The following is an 8080-nucleotide window of genomic DNA, read 5'->3' as shown; positions in this document are numbered from 1 at the left end:
TTGATTGGCTTCTGAAGGGGAAAAGAGGAAGAGTCCGGATTGCACTTTGGAGGTTCTCACTTCAGAGATCCAGCTCTGTTAATGGGTAGAGTGACCTTGGGTGAATTACTTCACCTTCACCTTGCTGGCTCTCAGCTCCATCTGAGTTGATTGCGTTGCTTGATTGCCATGGCCTCCATGCTTCCTAATTGTTATTAGAGAGGAGCCATGAAAATAAGTGCATTTTCATTTCCAAATATTTTGGAATGTTTACGCAACACAGGTAAAAATATTTTGGTAAGTACCATGGTCTCTAACAAGGTTTTTCTATTGGAACTGTGGACTGGGACATGTAAAACATCGATCCATTGTGTTGGTGGTGCTTATGCCTTCTCCAATCGTTTTGGCTGCAAAAAACCAAACATCATCCAGTACTTTGGTTTATGTCTGATTAAGACTGTAAACTTCACAGGACAGGAATTTTGTCTTTTGTGCTTTATGTTCTATAAAGTTCCACAGTTCTATAAATTATAAGAATAAAAATATGTGCTGATCTAACACATTCATTGATTTAATATTTAGCAGATTTTAGTGATGCCTTCAATATTTTATCCCCAGATATTTTACAGTGTTTGGAGCTTTTATGGTAGTCTCTCAGAGGCAGAATTTAAGTTTAAATTTTGCCTTTTGGAAAGGCATAGTTTCTGAATGCCCCTTCTGGGGCCCATTCTTTAGTCATTGAAAGACTCATAGCTGACTTACCTCACAACACTTTCTGTTGCATTAGTCAGCTCCCTTTGGGTGACATCCAGCACTTTTCATTGCTATGTATACTTTTCCAATTTTATACAATTTATGGGGAGCTCTTTTCAGATGGATGTTCCTAAAACACCGACTTGGTTATGTCATTTTCTGGTTTAAAAACTTGCAACATTTCTAAAACTAAATTTCAACTTCTCAGCTTGGAATTCAAGGTCTTTCATCAGCAGAAAAACATATTATATTGTCTCTCACTTACAAAGCAAGCAAATAGCAAGCAAACTAAAAACAACAACAACAAAAACTCTTGAAGTCACATATCCTCTATCATTGCTTTATCTCTTTGTTTCCTTTATAGCAGGACTTCTTGGAATAGTTTTTGCTACCTCCTTTATTGGACTTCAGATGTTGAAGTTTCCAGGCTCATCTTAGAGGCCTCTTCTCTTCACTTTCTACCTAACCAATATTACTCAGTCCCATGGATTTAAATATCCTCTACAGGCTGATGACTAGTTTTTATATTTCTAACTACTCCCCTGGACTCCAGGCTCCTATAATCAACTATCTTCTTTCAATTTGTACTTGGACATTGTAGCTCACACAGCAGGATACCTTCCCAGTACTCACTTTCTCCAAGAGAACCCTGATACTGTTTGAGGTAGCAATGTGCACAGCTAAGAACCACAGTTTTAGACTCCCTTGCAGCTATGGGCAGTCATGGATGATGTCACTCAAAGTTTTATGGAGATTTCTAGGAAATTTTCAATCTTGTTATAGACACACATCCTTTTTCATTTTGCTCACTTCTTATTCCTACCTGAAACATGGGCCACTTTCCACCTTCTCGCTGTGCACCTGCCATATTGGTTTTCTGTCTGTCTTAAAATATGAACTATTTTCCCCTTAAGAACATATGCTCTTGCTGTTTCCTCTGCCTGATACCTACAGGTCAACTCTTCATAATTTAGGCCTCAGCTCAAACACCATCTCTTCAGGGAGTCTTCCCTCAGCATCCTAATGTAAGTAAGCAGCCTTGTCTGAGGTGGAATGCCTATCCTTTTGTTCACCTCTAAATCAAATCAAGTCTACTTCAAGCCTTACCATCTCCAGGAAGCCTTTCTTTTTTTATCCCATTCCACAGAGATATTTCTGTTCCTTGATCCTCATAGTATTTATCTTTTCCAGACTATAGATTAGGCTGTCTTTGCTATTCACAAGTTGTTCTGTTATGCATGCCTCATTTTCCTAAGAAGAAGGTAAGCTTTTTTGCTTTTTTTTTTTTTTAAATAAATGACAGGTTTTGAATTTCCTTTAATAACTTCTGTGCTTGGCTCATGGCTGAGGCTTAAAAATATATATTAATTTAATCATACTCAGATTTTCGGTAAATGATGATGCCTTCATATTAATCATCTGTTTTTGTCTTTACACTGCAGGGTTTTTGGAGAAAATATTCTCCTGCTTGATTATAAAAAGGACCTCCGAATGTTTTATCTTCTGTCTTTGTGCTAAAATCAAAGTACAAATCTAGTATATTAGAATATAATGCATATTTTGCAACAATTTTTTTCAGTTGAATTTAGAACCAAAAGTGAAGATAGTTATGATATTGATTGACATTACTGTCTTCCACAAATATCATACATGGTGGTGGGTAAGGCAGAACCCGACATGTGACAGTGAGCTTTAGCTTTCAGAATTTTTATTTCAATGTAGGAGAAAGGTATGCTTGTTTCTACTCAAAATGATGCTATGAATCATTTTCAATAGGACCTGAAGTTCTGGGTTTATTTTTTCCAGAAGTGATTAGTGATTATGGATTTTTGCAGATATACCCATACATCTTTTCTGGTATCCACGGCAATAAAAATGATAGATCTTTGAGAAGTGTAATAGAGGCAGTCAAGAGCAGTTTTCTTGGTGCAAAGCAAGCCTGTCCACCTGAGGTTCAAATCTCCACCTCAGGTCTCATTAGGACCAGTCATTATCAGGCTGAATCCACCAACCCAGGAAATGAACGATTGCTCTGTAAGGGTATCATATTCTCATATTTACTGAGATTTTCTAAGAGAAGTAATAACCTGCTTAAACTTAGTCAAGATTCAACAAACTTAGAACTAACCACTTCATCTCAATTTGTTCATTTCTTGGGTCAGCTAGTTCAGCAATCCCACAGATGTAAACTGCTCAACCCCATTTAGATCAATCTTTACTTCAGTTCAGAAAAAGTTCAGCTAAAATTCAAATCCAATCCATAATGAAAGTGATGAATTTTTAATAACATAAAAGATCAAAATCCAGAGAAATGTAAATTTAAATTGGGGTTATGACAGAACACCCTTTCTCTGGTAGAGTTACCACATTTTAGGGGGATTGTAAAATTCTCCATATGTTTACAAGAAAGATATAATGAGCAATAATCTCAAAACTGGCACTGAGGAGACATTAAGTAAATTTAATACTCCTCCTTACTAGTAAAAGTAAAGAAAAACTTCTACATAACAACTTGAAAATTATGAAGGGAATATGTCCACACTAAGTAATGTAAATCAGTAGAAATGGCTCTAAAATGATACCATGGTTATATTTCTTATAGGAAAGTTGTCTTTTAGAAAACATTCCAGTTCCACAGTTCTAGTTTAATCGTAGTTGTATGAGAAAAACAAAATTCTCTGTGGAAAGTATCCATTGATTTGGCATCCTATCTGATCCCCTGCATGCTGTGTGTCTGGGTAATAGTCTTTGCATATCAGTGGAAAAGGAAAGGTTATCTGCTGCTAATAACTCTTTGCCAAGCTTCCGCTGGTGTTTATTGCTTAGGAAGAAGAGGGCTAGAGGACAGTGTATATGTATGTACTGGTGTTGATAGTTTTCCATGAACAGATGGCAAAACTATACACTAAAAGCCTATCTACTGCATTGTAAACATTTCTTCCTGAGTGATTTGGCAGACTGACAATTATCAGACAAGAAAAGTAAGGGTGTTTAGAGCCTTTAGGAAAAATTTAACCCTGGAAAATAAAAGGTTATTTGCATGTTTCACTCTTAAAACCAAGAAGTGACTTTTTCCAACTAAGAGATACTACTTTTGAATGTAACTGTGGAGGACTGAGGCTCTGTATATTTGCGGCTCTGTTAGTTGTCATTACTTGTAGTCTACCACACAGGTTTCTTTGAAGATTTTGTTAGTTGGCTTAAGTTCTGTCCTGTCTCAGAAAATCCTGAGTGTTTTCATATGGACTGCTCTGGGGGATTCCCAAAGTAGGTCTTTCCTACTCAAGAAGGTCTGGAGAGATGTGGACCCTGAGTATCACCTTTGTAATAAAATTCTCACAAAGGAACAAAGGAAGGCGCAGGTTCAGAAGGATGATTTCTCTGAATGACCTGCCAAACTGGGAGGGTTGTTTCCCCCGAGGGCTGACCTTGCCCCTGCTTCCTTCCTTTAGGTCAGACCTTTGTCTAGGTGCTTGGAGATCTCACCAATCAGTTCTCAGCAAGGTGTCCCTTTGGGCAGACACTCCAGATTGTCACTGCTTTCCTGGGGGAAACCTCTGCTACCTCCCAGGAAGGTCTGTCTCCAGGAAGAACCCCACTAGGGGATGGGTGAGCCATCTGTGTTCTGGGCCTCTCATGAGGCTGTCTGGCACCATGCAGAGCACAGGGTTCTGTGACATGGGCATAAGAATAAGCAGTGGAACAGGATGAAAATTAGTGCCAAGTAAACAAAATAATGGCCAAGAGGAAAGACAGAGGGTTAAAAACCACATGGCTGGATTATCAAGAGAAACATAGTCAGGAGATCACATCTTTTCTAATCCTCTGGCATGCACAGTGGCTGGTGTCCACTTCTAAGTGGAGAGGAAAATAATTTTAAAAAACATTTATAGAATATATTTTATAGAGCAGTTTTGGGTTTACAGAAAAAATTAGCAACAAGTACAGAAAGTTTCCATTACTTTACCTTCTTCACCAATTTCTCCTATTATTTTAACATCTTGCATGGGTGTGGCATGTTTGTTACAACTGATGAGCCAATATTAATACACTATTATTAACTAAGATCCTTAGTTTACATTAGAGTTCACTCTGTCTTGCAAAGTACAATGGATTTTGCCAAATGCATAATGCTATGTAGGCACCATCACAGTATCATACAGAATAGTTTTGCCCTAAAAATTCACTGTGCTCTGCCTATCTATCCTTCTTCCCCCTCTGCCTACCACTCTTTGGAAACTATTGCTCTTTTAACTCTCTCTATAGTTTTGCCTTTCCCAGAGTGTCACATAGTTTGAATCATACAGCATGTAGCCTTTTCAGATTTTTTTTTTTCACTTAGCAATAGGCATTTAAGTTTCTACCATGTCTTTTAGTGGTTTACTAGCTCATTTTGTATTACTAAATAATATATGACTGTATGGATGTATCACAGTTGGTTATCTATTTATTATTGATGGCCAATTGTTTGCTTCTAATTTTTGGCAATTATGAATGAAATTGCTGTAAATATTAGTGTGTAAGCTTTTTTGTAGATGCAAGCTTTCAACTCATTTGGGAGATACCAAGGAGTGTCATTAGTGGATTGCATGGTGAGAGTGTGTTTATCTTTTCAAGAAACTGCTAAACTGTCTTCCTAAGTGGCCATACTATTTTGACTCTCACCAGTAATGAATGAAAGTTCCTGTTGTTCCACATCTTGTCAGCATTTGGTGTTGTCAGTGTTTTGGATTTTAGCCATTCTAGTACATGTGTAGTGGTAGCTCATTGTTTTAATTTGCAATTAAATTTGCAATTTAATGTTAAGCATCTTTTCAAATGCTTATTTGCCATCTGTATATCTTATTTGGTGAGGTGTCTGTTCAGATCTTTTGCCCACTTTTTAATTGGGTTGTTTCCTTTCTTATTGTTAAGTTTTAAGAGTTCAGTATGGATGGACTTAGAGGATGGACTAAGCGAAATAAGTCAGGCAGGGGAAGACAAGTATCACATGATTTCACTTATATATGGAATCTAAAGAACAAAATAAACTAATGAACAAAATAGGTCCAGTGACATAGAGGCATGGAAAAGATTGACGAATCTCAGGGGGAAGGTGGGTGTGGGTGAGGAGGGGAGTGGGTGGGGAGAGATTAATCAAAGAATTTATATGCATATATGCATAACCCATGGACACAAACAATAGTGTTGCGAAGGCTTGGGGCGGGGCGGTGCAGCGTAGAAGGGGTCAATGGGGGAAAAAAGGGGTCATCTGTAATACTTCCAACAATAAAGATAAAATTTTAAAAAGAGTTCTTTGTATATTTTAAATACATGTCCTTTTCAGATATGTGCTTGGAAAATATTTTCTCCCAGTGGGTACATTTCTTCTAGGGTATGACTTGCCTACTTATTCTCCTAGCACTCCCTTTGGAGCAGAAGATTTTAATTTGAAAAAAAATTTTTTGTGAGTAGTTTTGAAATATAAGAGGTGTTGGAGTTGTTGTGGTTGGTGAGGGAAGTGAAGGAAAGGGAAAAGGGGAATTTAAAAAAGTGTTGCTGTGACTTCCATACTCCAGAATATTTGAGAAATGCAAGTAAAAACTGAAGTTTGTTTGAACTGACTTTGTGTAGTTGGACTGTGCTTCTTGAATGGGAGAACTCTGAGCACCTGAACTGCATGTCACAGCTTTTCAGTGCTCTGTGATGCAGGGTAGCTGGAATGAGTATTAAATGGCTGTATCTGAAGGGCATATGGCAATTGTAGGGGTGCTGTAAACATTAGTTTCATTCTGCATAGGAATATTGTGGGCCTGCCGGGCTGCCTGAAGGCAGGTGCAACACAACCCAGCACCATCCCAAGAGGCAGCATTGCTGTTCTTGCTCTCACTCCACCATTTCCACCCCTCTGCTTCAGGAGGGAGAGAGAGGGGCCACCAAAGACTGCTTAGCACCTCTGCTCTCAGTATCATAGTTTTCAGTCTCCACAAGTTCCACATATAAAAGAGAATTGAGAATTGTGGTTTGAGGAGTCTAAAAGAGTTTCAGTTATTTAATTGCAATTATAATTAATTCAGAAGCTACATATTCTACATTTGTGATCACCGAGACAGAATATTGATTGAAGTGCATTGCTTTCTTTCTATGATAAAAAAGGTTTTCTTCACCTAAGTAAATGAATAGATTAAATATGATTGCAAAGGATGAAATTTTCTCACCTTAAAAAAATATAACCTGGCCCTGGCCGAGTAGCTCAGTTGGTTAGAGCATTATCCTGACACACCAAGTTTGTGGGTTCAAACCCAGGTAAGGGCACATAGAAGAATCAACCAATGAATGCCTGAATATGGAACAATAAATCTCTCTCTCTCTCCTTCTCTTTTTCTCAAGTCCATAATTAAAAGAAAAAAGTTTGAAAAAGAAAATATAAGCCCCGGCCAGGTGTGGCTCAGCGGTTGAACGTCAACCCAGGATCCAGGCAATTGGGGTTCTACTCCTGGTCAGGGCGCATGCCCGGGTTGTGGGCCCCATCCCCAGTCAGGGGCGTGCAGGAGACAGCTGATCAATGACTCTCTCATCATTGATGTTTCTATCTCTCTCTCCCTCTCCTTTCCTCTCTCTGAAATCAATAACGATATATTAAAAAAAGAAAAAAAGAAAATATAATCCACACAAGACAACTGATTGGCGTCAAATCTTGTCTTTTCTACTTATTGGCCAAGAATCACCTCCTTCCAGCCTCTCAGCTTCCTCATCTTAAGAGGAAGTCAATGACACCCGCAACTGCAAGGTTGTGATGAGTAAGTGAGACGAGAAGGTAAACCTCTGGACATGGTGACTGGAACATGGATCACGCTCAGAACATGTCCTTTCCACTTCCTTCCCTTTTTATTACAGGAAGTGCTTCTTCTAAACCCTTTGCTGGAATCATCTACTCTCCATCCTTTGGGAAAACTGAGCTCCTGCCCCTGTAATTGTGCTTCCTTCATTCACTCTGTCTTGAGTATCTCTTCCCCTTCCTCTTCAACTGTCCATCTGTTTGAAGGCTTTCCTGATTCTTTTCCAGAGGGCTGGCTCCTACCCTTCTGAACTCCTTAGCTCCTTATGGCCTTTACTTCCTACTTCAGTGCCCTACCCCACATTATTTATATGCATGTACTCTCTCCCCCCCCAGTTCTCACCTGAGGATATTTTTTCCATTGCTTTTTCAGAGAGAGTGGAAGGGAGGGAGGGAGAGAAACTTTGATGTGAGAGAGACACATTGATTGGTTGCCTCCAGCACACCAGGGATCAAGCCTGCAACTGAGGTACCTGCCCTTGGCTGGAATGGAACCCAGGACCCTTCAGTCTGAGGGCCAGTGCTCTAACC

The sequence above is a fragment of the Miniopterus schreibersii genome (assembly GCF_964146895.1).
Source record: "Miniopterus schreibersii genome assembly, chromosome: 2".
NCBI lineage: Eukaryota > Metazoa > Chordata > Mammalia > Chiroptera > Miniopteridae > Miniopterus > Miniopterus schreibersii.
The sequence above is the reverse complement of the archived record's forward strand: the minus strand, read 5'-3'. Positions refer to the sequence as shown.